At 42.8% G+C, this 12,539-nt stretch overlaps 1 protein-coding gene and 1 pseudogene across 20 annotated transcripts in view; both read left to right on the top strand.

Annotated features, from left to right (window-relative positions):
- Positions 1–1,841: 1,841 nt before the first annotated feature.
- LOC111813225 lies at positions 1,842–2,715 on the top strand (annotated as a pseudogene).
- A 3,560-nt stretch (positions 2,716–6,275) lies between these two features.
- Sec31a (SEC31 homolog A, COPII coat complex component) overlaps positions 6,276–12,539 on the top strand; it is a 79,506-nt gene continuing 73,242 nt past the window's right edge. For 17 of the 20 annotated variants that reach the window (XM_012517395.2, XM_004643381.3, XM_004643380.2 and 14 more), the window contains exons 1-3: positions 6,769–7,056; positions 8,919–8,995; positions 10,901–10,974. The gene's annotated coding sequence lies outside the window, so the exon portion shown is untranslated. The other 3 variants (XM_023703524.1, XM_023703522.1, XM_023703523.1) reach the window with 3 other exon arrangements.

Here is a 12,539-nt window from a genome sequence, read left to right as displayed (position 1 = left end):
TGGGGGCGGGGCTGGGGCAGCATGTGGTGCCGGGGATTGAACTGTGGTCCCTGCATGCTTGCCTAAGCAGGCACTTTAGACTGCTGAGCTATCTCGCTGGCCCTATGTAGTTATATTCCATTGCAACAAAACATTGGTACTAAATTTTGTAGCAATTAAAACCATAAAGAATTTGCAGGGGCCGGGGAGATAGCTCAGTGGAATAAGCGCTTCCCTGGTAAGCGCAAGGGTCTGAGTTCAATCCCCGGTTCTGTCAAAAAAAAAAAAAAAGGAATTTGCAGTAACACTATACTCAAGAAAACTGTACATGATCTCATTTCAGGGGAGTTGGATTATGCATTATTTTTATTATTAAATATGTCTTTGCCATCTCTATACTAAACTTACTGCTTTCACAACTGGAAGAACATGAGACTATAAAAGGACTTTGATGTTTACTTTTCATTTTTGGCATGCTACTGAGACTTTTCCCTTCTCAGCTGAAAGCATGTTTTCATGGGCAACATCAAAGTAAAGGCTTAGTGGAGGGCCAGGCAGAGTGCGGAGGCCGAGGCAGGAGGATCATTTTGAGTTTGAGAACAGCATGAGCTAAAAGTGAGCTTAAGGCCAGCTTGAACTGAATAATTAGACCATGTCTCAAAAAGAGAAAAGAAAAGAAAAAAAAAAAAAGAAAGAAAGAAAAGAAAAGAAAAGAAAAGAAAAGAAAAGAAAAAAGACTTAATGGTGACATAAAACTGTGATCTCAGCTCTGGGGAGGCTGAGGCAGGAAGACTGCCAAGAGCTTACAGCCAGCCTAGGTTATGGTTTTATTGGTTGTTTACTTTTGGAAACCTTACTTTATGGTTAGGCTATACAGTGAGCTCAAAGGCAGCCTCAACTACAGAGTGGGACCCTATAACAATAACAACAACAAAACAAAACAAAAAACAAATAAGAAAAAGACTTAATGGAAAAATAAAAGCCACGTTGTAAATATTACAGGCCACTGGAAGGAAGTACCTGAAAACTGTGCTCGTAGCAGCAACTCTGTTTCTTCAGAAAGCAGTTTTTCTTCTACAAGGGCATCAATTAATTGCAAGCCTTTCCTCCTCTTGATCATCCTATAGTTTTTTACAGAGGCCATGTTTTTTTTGGACACTTCTAACATTTGTTGCACCTCTGTCAGTCTCTCTGTATCTTCTGTCCAGGGATCTCTTAAACTATAGTTATGGTCTTCAGTAGCACCCTCTTCAGAATCATCTAGAAGTGGCCGTTTTGGGATTTTCTGACTTGCTTTACCTGTAAGATGTACACCTTGAGGAACCTATGACAGAAGTAGAAAATTAAGGTTATTTTACAAATCATACTCTTGGAGATTATCTATAAAAATACTTCTGAACAGAAAGCATTCACCTGTTTGCTGCAGAGTTAGATAGGAAAGAAAAGACCATCAACTCTGAATTTATAAAGCAGTTTACAGGATGTTGGGAGTCCTGGATGCTAGGAAATTGATCAAATGTGTGTAGCTGGGACTAGGCCTCAGTGCCTAAAGCAAACAAGACACCTCAGTCCTGTCTGGTTAAGGTCAACTATTAGCCGCAAAGCAACCTTGTGTCACATGTTACTGACTTTGCAAAAGTATAAATAAAGGTAGGTTTTATTGTGCTGCGTTAAGTCTTGCCCATCAGGCAGACGAGGGACCACCTTGCCCAGCTTCTGTCTTCTTGTCTATCTTTCTCATTGCCACTGTTTCTCGCCAGGTAGAACCTATCGCAGTGAGACCAACGGATCACTACAACAGGACAGTATAAACAAGTTTTCTTGTTGTCTTTTGCTTGCATCTGTCCAGAACTACTCATGCGATGACCAAAGTTTCTGAAATGACTCACATAACTGGAAGGGCTGAGTATAGAGGTGCATGCTTCTAGTCTCAGCATTCTGGGAAACTGGAGCAGAATAATCTCAAGGTCAAGTCCCACTTTTTAGTGCAACTGTTTCAAAAAATAAAAAGGGTTGGGACTTGTAGCTCATGGCAAAGTCCTGGGATTCATTCCCCATTATACAAAAAAAGAGGGAGGGAGGAAGGGAGGGAAGAAGAGAGGGAGAATAGGAGGGAGGGAGGGAGGAAAAGACAGGGGGAGGGGGAGGGAGAGAAAAAGAGAGGGAGAGGGAACAGGAGAGAGAGAGAAAGGGAAAGGAGAGGGAGAGGGGAGGGGGAGAGACACAGAAGGGGAGAGAGAGAGAAGAGAGAAGAGAGAGAGACAGAGACAGACAGACAGACACAAAGGGAGAAAGGGCAAGAAGGAAAGGGAGAGAGTAGGACAGAGATAGAGACAGGAAAAGAGGGAGAGTGGGAGAGAAATACGGTAGTAATTTGGGGAAGATTCCTGGAGTTTTGGGTAATTCTTTGAAAAAAGAGAGTAACATGGCTTAATACAAAGGATAATGAATCATTTTCTGTGAGACGTAGAGCTGAAGTGCAGAGGCGGGGAGCGAGATGCTGGTGGCCTGGCCGTGGGTCCCCATGGACAGTCACAGCCAAGCTGCTTCAACTGCATGAAGATGGGTTTTGTCATGTAGCGCACCATAGGAATGGTGGCTGGGGGGTTCTCTGGCACTTCTTCCTGTCTCAAGATCAGAATGCAGGGTCGAGAGCTGATAGGTGGCATTGGGAAAACTATGATGCAGAGTGGCGGCACCTTTGGCACATTCATGGCCATTGGGATGGGAATATGATGCTAACCAGGTTGCATGGTAGCAGTGGTTGCCTGCTACATCTACACCTTCCCATCTATCCCAAATCCTGTACTATAATAAAAGTCTTTCTTCTCAAAAAAACCAACAAAAAAAAAGGATAATGAAATCATTTGTGGAAGAAAGAAGAGATGGACATACCATTGGCTTTGCAGTTAAGACAGACTTAAATGTAAACTCTGCAGTCCTTCATGTCCTCACATATAAAACATGGTTTCGAGGATACAAAGAAATAATTTATGTAAATCTTCTAGTACAATGGCTGGGCCATTTTAGGTCTCAAATAAAAGCAGCTATTACTGATTTAATACAAAAGCATGAAAGCAGGTCAGCTTATATGTAAAGTAAGTATCTATGGTATGAAATTTGAATTTAGGGCAGGTAGAGATACATAATTCAATTAATGAAAACCTCATGAAACACACAAGTTTGAATCTGACATCATTTTTCTTGGAGGTGGTACTGGGGATTGAACTCAGGACCTTACATTTGCTAGGCAGGAGCTTACGCCTTGGGCTATCTCCTTGGCTTCTAAGTTTTGAAAAATGGAATGAACTAAAACAATCCTGAATGAATTACAGTATGGAAGCTAAAGTCAGAACAGTTAGAGGGCTGTGACAGACTGTCCAGAAAGTGAAAGCCACATCCTGGAAACAGATGGTTGTAACCACAAGAAGTAAGAATGTAACAACAGTATGAATGATCACTCTAGATATTCTATTTTATATATACTTTTTCTATGTCAATGCTAATAATTAGGTAAGCTTTTGGTTAAGATCACTAACATTATTAGAAGCCAAAAAGATAACTAACTTCGAAGTACCATGAAAATCAGCTTATACTTAACAAAAACCTGAATTCTGAGGCTACTAGTTGATTTTTGAGATTATGCTTCTGGTAAAACCTTGAAGATAGAATGACAACATTATACATACATTAAAAAAACAACTTTTAAAACATTTAAAATCCATTATCTATTTTTAAACCCTGGGATTTTCTTATCTTTGTAAATACAAGATAATGTGAATTGTCCTGATTTTTAGAGGCTGTGTGCAATTTAGTTTTGTTTGCATCTGGATTTCCATACCTTGCATAGAGAAAGTGAAGGCACAGTTCCTTTTTTCAGCTTTCTTCTTACACCATATGACTCAAAGTCACTTTCTTGAAAATGTTTAGAACACAGTATAGCACCTGGTCCTGGGATCCAAATCTTTTTGCTTCTGGGGTCCACACGATTGACAGCCCTGATCCATTTTGAGCGTTGTACTGTATCAGTTGGAAATCTAAAGCAACCATATTAAGGTTCCATTACCATGAAAATAACTACAATAATACTAGTTTTTTTTTTTTTATAAAGCACCAACTATTGCATGCAAACATAAAACCTATTAACATTTTATCACATTTCAAAGTTGTTTTTTTTTTAATCCAAAATTCACTTTTTTTTTTTTTTTGGCCGGGTGCCACAGTACACACCTATAATTCTAACACTTGGGAGGCTAGCCCAATCTGCATAATGAGACTCTGTCTCAGAAAAAAAATTGTGAGCCACCAAGCCCAGCTGAAAAGTTCAGTATTTTAAGTAGTTGTTCGAAATCAAATGGAGGGCAATTTCCAACTATCCTACCCCAGGGTTTCGCTGCCCACACTCAAGGGAATCTGTTTAAATTTAAATGGTTAAATGACATCATACCTGTGGTAATTGTAAACTAGGCCACAGAGTTTTTGTACATCTTTTCAAGCCTGATCTGCATAGCAAGACCCTGTCTGAAAATGGCATAAACAAATAAGAATACATGAGGTTATAAATGCCTTCAAAAACATTTAGGGGTAGGGATGGGTTAAGACTGGGTCTCCCTAGGTAGTTCAGGCTGACCTTTAACTCACTATATAGCCCTGGCTGGCCTCAAACTTACAGCCAGTCTCCTACCTCTGCCCTTCTAGTGCTTTGATTAAAGGCATGCACCAGGATACTCAACTCAAAAGCACATTTTATTTCTTTATTCCTTTTTTCCATTTATTTATATGGCACAGCGCTGGGATTGCAGGCATGCGCCGCCAAGCCCAGACTCGGTGGCCAGCTCAGCTAGCCTCAGGGGCAGGGCCAGGGGTCAAACCCTGGTCTCTGTGCTTGCCAAAGCAGGCACTTAGTCCACTGAGCTATCTCACTGGCCCTTTCAAAAGCACATTTTAAGCTGTAAAGTACTAACCAAAATTGCTTCTTCCCTAAGGTCAATAGGAAATTGTTTTGCCAATAAAAGTGAGGCAACTCTACAATTTTTTTTCCCACAATATGCCTTTAATTTATGGCATTTGAGAAGCAGGTTTTACACAGTATAGGTATAATTTTTTTTCTCTTTTTATGATCTTCCAGCCTCAGCCTCTCAGTGTTGAGATTACAGGCATGGACTTCCACACCTGGCATAATCATCCAAAGAAGCATCAAAAATTGGCTGGTAGATGGGGTGGTGGCAAATGACTGTAATCCTAACACTCTGGGCTTTGAGACCAGGAGGATCATAAACATGTGGGCAGTTTGCGCAATTCTGTGCCAGCAGATACCATGAGCTCAGATTAGACTACTCTCAAATTCGGGCCTATTCTAATTTCTTTCTCTCTCTCTCTCTCTCTCTCTCTCTCTCTCTCTCTCTCCTGAGACAGGGTGCTGGCTTCAAATTTGAGGATGCTCATGCTTTAGCCTCTAGAATGGCGGGATTACAGGGATGCACCACCATGACCTGTTTTTTTGGAGGGGGTTCGGGGGTCTTTTTGGATAGGGTCTCGATTTGCCGTTCAGGCTTGCCTTGAGCTCATTTTGCTTTGAGTTTAGGCTGGTCTTGAAATTGCAACGATCTCCCGGCCTCAACCTCCTGAGTGCTGGGATTATAGGCATAAGCCATCTCAAGACAGTGTCTCACTATGCAGTTCTGGCTGGCCTTGAGCTCACTATGTAGCGGAGTCTGTTCTCAAACTCAGAAAACCATCCTCCTGCCTCAACCTTCTCAGTGCTGGGATAAGACACCAAGCTCGGCTGAAATATAATCCTTTTGTTGTTGTTGTTGTACGGGGAATCGAACTCTTGTCCTTGAACTTGCCAGGCAGGCGCTAGGTGGCTGCCTTATACCCTCGGCTGGTACCACGCGCCAAATGAAACCTCCTTGTCAAGACCTGATCTAGCCAGAATCAGACCCGATTCAGCCAGAAAATGGCCTTGTAGACCGGCCAATCTGCATGTTAGGCAGCAGAGACGAAAAAAACGGACCCATAGTCCTGGTTCTGAAGACACTAAGCTCTGTCACGGAAGTGCACGCGTACGTGCACTGTACGGAACCAGGACTGCGCCACAGGAACGGCAAGGTCACTAGAGAAGTTGTGAACTGGAAGAAGAACGCATAATCTCCACACAGTCACTGCCGGGAAGGTGCGCCGGAAGTGCCCTCACTTCCTGGCCCCCACTTCCGTTCCCGCCCCCCGCTACGCAGGTCGCAGGTACGGCGCGACGCCCCGCCCACCGCGCCTCGGCCCGCCGCCGACAGGCCTTCCTGAGGCTGTGCCTCCGAGGGGTCTCTCACACGCACTGGTGGAAGGAGAGGCCGCGCTCGCGGCTCTGCCCTGTGTCACGGGTGCTGCAGCCTACTGCGGAGCAGCTTCGGGTCATCTCGTTACGTGTAGGTCCACCTTCGGAGTCACCGCCACACTTTGGATCACCATAAACTTGGTTCCGCCTGCTGATCGGGCGGCAACGACCTGCATTTATTAGCGAAGGTGGGCTTTAGCGACCCAGAGCTCCGCCTCTCCGCGCTCGGCGCCCTTAGCCAATCATGGTTCACGTCGTGTCGCGACAGCCAATCAAAAGGGCCAGTTCACAGCCACGCCCCTTGAGCGCCTCAGTTCGGTCCCGAGAGGCTGGTGTCGTGCGACTGGGTCTTTGGTTTTTTGTTTTTTTTTTTATCCTGGGTATTCCGGCGTGGTCCGACTCTATCCGACGCCATCGGGGTTTTTTTTAAACAGAGCATGAGAGACTCTGAAGTACGGAGGCAGAAACAAAAGTGATGCGAATCTGGGGGTCGCGATTGGGCCTCTGGCGGCGGTCCTTGGGCTGAGACGCACTGGAGCATAAATGGAGGAAGGGACGAAATGTGGGGCCTCAGAAATGTGGAAGACAGTCGGGCAAAAGTGAATGGTTTACTGAGGCGAGGCTCGTTTCCTTGTGTTTTATGTTGCAGTTCTCTGCTGGGGAGTGATGGAAGAGCTGTTGGCGTGGTTGGCGAAACGTCTGTGACTCCAGAGGAGCTGGAGGATTGCGGCGATGGGCGACCTCAGGTGAGGCGAGTGCGGTCCTAGTGGTCAAGAGGAGGGGCGGTCGAATTGAAGCTTTTTGTGGGGGTTTTGAGGGGTTCATTTGAGACAGGGTCTCACTGTGTGGCTCAGGCTGGCTTTGAACTCAACTGCATAGCCCCTGGCAGGTCTCGAACTCGCGGCGCTTTTTCTGCCATAGTTTGCTGATATCTCAGGCGTGCGCCACCACGTCGAGCAAGAAGTTACATATTGCACTATATATGTACTATCAACTATGTAAGTGCTGGGGTTATTGGCTTTGTACGCACTTTTTAGAAATAACATCTTGGGGGTAGGTGATGGGCAAATGTTTGCTTGGCTGTTGAGATGTAGAGAATAGGACTTAGATTGTCAGAACAGGTTGCTTGCTGCCTTTGTGTTGAACCCAGGAACTTTTGCACAGAGCTACATCCCTAGATTTTTTCATAACAGTTTTACTCATAGTTCTTGGAGCCATGCAATTAGGGATTTGAAGTCCAGGGGACCCCGAGAAGATGACTCAGCAGCATAAGTGCGTGCCTGGCAAGTGCAAGGTCCTGAGTTCGATCACCAGTACCAAAATACTGTAAATAAATAAAGTCCAGTACGATATGGTATATGATTAGATTTGGGCGACTATTATCCCATCCAGTTTTAAACACTTTGTTTTGTGTTTGAGATGAGTTCACACTATGTTGTTGCCCAGGCTGGTCTTGAACTGGAAGTCGAGTTTTCTCTCACCTCAGACTACCCATAGTGGGTAGTCCAGCCGTGCGAGCCTGGCCAGTTTCAAACAGTTTTCATTGCCTCCAAAAGGAAGCATTTTTAGTAGCTGTCCCTCCTTCCAGTCCCTGGACATAGCTGATTTACTTTGTGGATTTGTCTGTCATGGGTATACTTGATAGAGAGTTAATTATAAACTGATATTTGGGATTTTTGTGATTGGCTTGTATCACTTAGCAGATGTTTTCAAGTTCATCCATGCTTAAAGTATATTGGCACTTGATGTCCTTTTATTAGTGAATTGTATTTCATTATAGGGACATACTATGTTTAATTTATCAGTTGGCATACATTTGGGTTTGTTAACAGGTTTTGGAGGGGTTGGCCTATAATGATAATACTGTGAGTGTTAGTATTTTTTGGTGTTGGTATAGATTTTTGCTTTCCTTGATTATATGCCTACAAGAAGATTGCTGGGTCATAAGAGGGTCCAGGTTTAACCTTTTGATGCTGGGAATTGAACTTGGGCCCTTGTACAGACCAGGTAAGCAAGCACTCTAGAACTGAGCTACCTCCCGTGTTTTATTTTGAGGCAGTGGTTCTGCCTCGGTGTTGGAGGTAGCTGACATTATGAGAGTACACCACTGATCCCAGCCTAATAACGTTTTTCTGGTTAACTGTAAATGAACTGAGAGCTGCTTTTTAGCAAATAGTCATTTAAATGACATAGAATATTGATGGAGAATCCATGGCATGTATGATTGCAGCAGACTATTTCTTTGAAACCTGTAGAAGGTTCACCATCATCAGGTAGACTTATTAAATGACCAGCTCACTTTTCCCAAGTAAGCAGGGGTCCCTGTACTCTGTACAGGGAAGTAGGTAACAGAACTTCCTTATGCCTTTTTTGGTTTATTTTGCTTTATTGGTGATGTTGAGGTTCTTAATTTGTTTATACACTTGTTTCTGCTTCCTCTAGTAACTTCATATCCAGTGATTAAACCTTTTCACTGCTGTTCACATAATGAACCGTCGTGATTATTGAGTTCTTATATGAGGATATGTAAGTTTTACTAAAGGTAGTATTACTGGGAAAGGTAATGACCGCTGCACAAAATAATTTTAAAAGAAAATGTCTTTTTTAGGAATTACACTTTTGGAGGTGCTGGGAAAAGACATGTGGATCTTCTTGGAAGATAATTCTTTCAAATATGCATGAAAGGTAGTGTGTCATCTTTCTGTGTTACATGTATTTAACTTAAGTATCCCTGAACTGTACTTGGGAATGAAGGATTGTCCCAGTTGAAAAAAAAAAAGGATTTGTAAAGACTTTGGTGAAATCAAATTATCTGCTTTATGATGTAGGATCTTAGTTGACCTCTTCAGAAAGAATAAAAACAGCTAGTGCTTACTGATTAGTTACTGTGTCAGGTATTGTGTTCAGCTTTATATGTTGAGAGAGAGTTTGTACCTTTTTTTGTTACCATTAATCAAACTCAGGACCTTGCACTTGCCAAGCAGGCACTTGTAGCACTGATCTATAACCCCAGCCCCGAGACAGGGTTTTTAAATAACTATTTGTTTCGTTTAGGAATGGGGTCCCCCCCTGTAGTTTATGCTGGCCTCAAACTTGCACAGGGATCCAGAGTGAGCCACAATCTCAGGCTCCTTGGCTCTGGAGTGCGGGGGTTACAGGTGTTCTCTGGCACATTTGGTGACAGTTTGGATGGATGGATTTAGTGCTAAGAATTAAACTTGGGACCTTGCACTTGCCAGGCAGGTGCTGTGCCACTGCATTATATCCCTAGCCCAGGATTATTATTGTTACTATTTGTCTTTTAGAGATAGGGTCTCGCTCTGCAGCTCAGGCTGGCCTTGAGCTCACTTGTAACCTAGGCTGGTCCCGAACTTGCAGCGATCCTTCTGCCTCAGCCTCCTGAGTGCTGGGATTGCGCACGTGTGCCACCATGCCTGACCATGGTTTTTAAGTAGTACTTCTCACCTCACGGTAGATTTTTTGCTTTCTAGGATTGGTATTCATAGGTTGTATATTGTTTTCTGGGATAGGGATTCACCTTCTCTGTTAATAGTAATTTGAAACATACTGTTACATAATTTCTGGTTCAAGAATCTGGGCAAAGGCTGGATGGTTCTGACTCAGGGTGGTCACATAAGGTTATAATCAATGGAAAACTCAATTTGGCATCAGCTCTACAGTCTCACATGGCAGCCTCAACCCCTTGGTGGCTGTCACCTGAAGAATTGAGTTCTCTGCCATGTGAAGCACTTTATAAAGCTCAGTCTCTGAAGCCAGCTACTGGCTTTCCTGCAGAAAAGGTCCAATTAGAAGCTTGTCTTTGGAAACTTCATATTAATTCCAGGGACACTGCACCATCACATCTGCCCTATTCCAGTTCACAGAGACCAGTGCTGGTGCAACAGGACTTGCGGGGGGGGGGGGGGGGGGGGGGTCGACACTGGGAACCATCTTGGAGCCTGGCAACTGCACTAATTACCTTTTTCAAAAAAATCACAAATCTGTGTTTGTGTACGCGTGTGTGCATTTGGTGTTTTCTGAGACAGGATTTCACTGTAATTGAGGCTGGCTTTTAATCTTAATTGAGACCTTAAGCCTCAATAGCTTAGGTTAGACTCCAATTCACACAGATCATCCTGTCTCAGCCTCCCCAGTGCTGGGATTACAGGTGTGCGCCACCATGCTCAGCTATACATCTTTTTTTATAGCAGGTTGGGCTGTGTGAACATGCCTTCACAGTGGCGTATGTCTGTACAGAGCAAATAGTGGATCATTTGAGATCATCTCATCCTGAGTTTTTTCCAAGATACAGTGAAAATTGGAGGCCTTATCTGTATTGTATATTGGAGATGTGAAGTTTTGTCCCATCTTGAAAGGCTATACAATAAAAAAAAACTTTATTAATAGAGCTTCAAAATAAAAATGAAAGTACAAATGTCCAATGATTAAACTTTCCACTGCTGTTCACATCATGACTTACTGTGATTAATGTATGTGGATGAGGACATACTGGAAAAAAGAAACTTAGGAGACTTCGAATGATAAATTTTCAGTTCATTGATTTCCCTATCTGAATGTTTTTCTTTGTAGGAGTAAAACAGAAAGGTGTTTTTCTTAGAAGATATTGTTAAATTTATTTGATCACGAACTTGAATATTATTAAGGTAAGTCCCCCACCAGAGATTGAACCTGAATCCAGGGCATTAGCCTCCTGGATGCCAAGCAGAACAAGCACTCTACCCCTGAGCTACACCGGCAGCAGCAAGGTGTTTATAATCTACTAGCGTATAAAAACCAAGACGCCTGTAATCCCCACCCTGGGGGGCCTGAGGTTGGATAGCAATGAGTTGGTAATAACAAAAACACAGGAAAGTTCAGGCTTCAACCTAAATTGGCATTTATGTAAGCATTATTTGGATACTATAAATTAAACATTTTCTCATTCAACTTTTAAGTGAAAAAACAAGCTGAGCATAGTGGCACATACCTATAATCCTAGCGTTTAGGAGGCTGAGGCAGGCAGGTGGCTGAGCTACATAGTGAGTTCAAGACTAGCCTGGACTACATGTCAGGATTGTCTCAGCTGGGTGTGGGGATCCATGCCTAGTAATGCCAGCACTCAGGAGGCTGAGGCAGGAGATTTGTTGTTTGGAACCAGCCTGGGCTACAGAGTTAAGGCAGCTTGCCTGAATGGGATGAAACAGAGGCTGTTGTCTTTGCCACTTACTCCCTGCTGCCTACTTCGCAGTGACCCGTGCCATACTCCCCACCTGGTAACCAGCCAGTTATGAAATAAAACCTCTGTAAACTGCGACAAAATAAACTTTTCCTACTTCAGAAAAAAAAGTGAGCTCAGGCCAACCTGAACTGAATAGGGAGACCCAATCTAAAAAGGATCAAAACAAAAAGTCTCAAGCCAAAATTAAAAATTAAAAATATAGTTGGGTTTTTTTTAATAATAGTTTATCTTTATTTATTTTGCGGAACTGGGGATTGAACTCAGGTCCTTGTGCTTGCCATACAGTTACTCTACTGAGCCATCTCCCCGGCCCCTAAAAATACAGTTTTAAAAAATATTTTCAGGATAGTTTTCCAAATTAATAGGTTCAATTCAGGAAAAGCAGTTGGAGAAAGAATAAGAAATTTTTAACTTTGGTCTTAGAAGTGATGTCCTCCTTTCAGCCCCTGAAATTCTTTTTTAATAGTCATCTCCTAGAAATTCATTTACTATTTGATATTCCACAAATGACTCATACAATTGCCAGTACATGGTTATCCTGTAATTAAGAAAAATGGTAGATAGAAGAGTTGTAGAAATCCAATTCTGATACAGTACCAATTCTGTCATAATTAGGCTTGCTTGTTTTTTGAGACGTGATCTCACTATGTAGTTCAGGGCGGCTTTGAACTCTGGCAGTTACAGGAGTGCCCAGTTAATTAGGCATTTTCATCAGATATTTTTCAAATTTGAGGGATATATACAACTAATAAAAGTGAAACAGGTCTTATATTGCCTTTCTTTAGTTTATACAAAGCTAACTTTGAAGTTTTTAGTACTCAATGAAAAGACCTATGAAATAACGTCCATTCAAAACCAGTAAAACTAAAACTTTTTAATAAAATAGAGTAAATTGGGCTGGTGAGATGGCTCAGTGGTCTAAAGCACCTACTTAGAACAAGCTAAGCTAAGCAAAGCACAGGGACCGGGGTTCAATCCCCCAGCACCACA

Source organism: Octodon degus, unplaced genomic scaffold, assembly GCF_000260255.1.
Source record: "Octodon degus isolate 3935 unplaced genomic scaffold, OctDeg1.0 scaffold00173, whole genome shotgun sequence".
Classification (NCBI taxonomy): Eukaryota; Metazoa; Chordata; class Mammalia; order Rodentia; family Octodontidae; genus Octodon; species Octodon degus.
The sequence above is the reverse complement of the archived record's forward strand: the minus strand, read 5'-3'. Positions and strand labels throughout refer to the sequence as shown.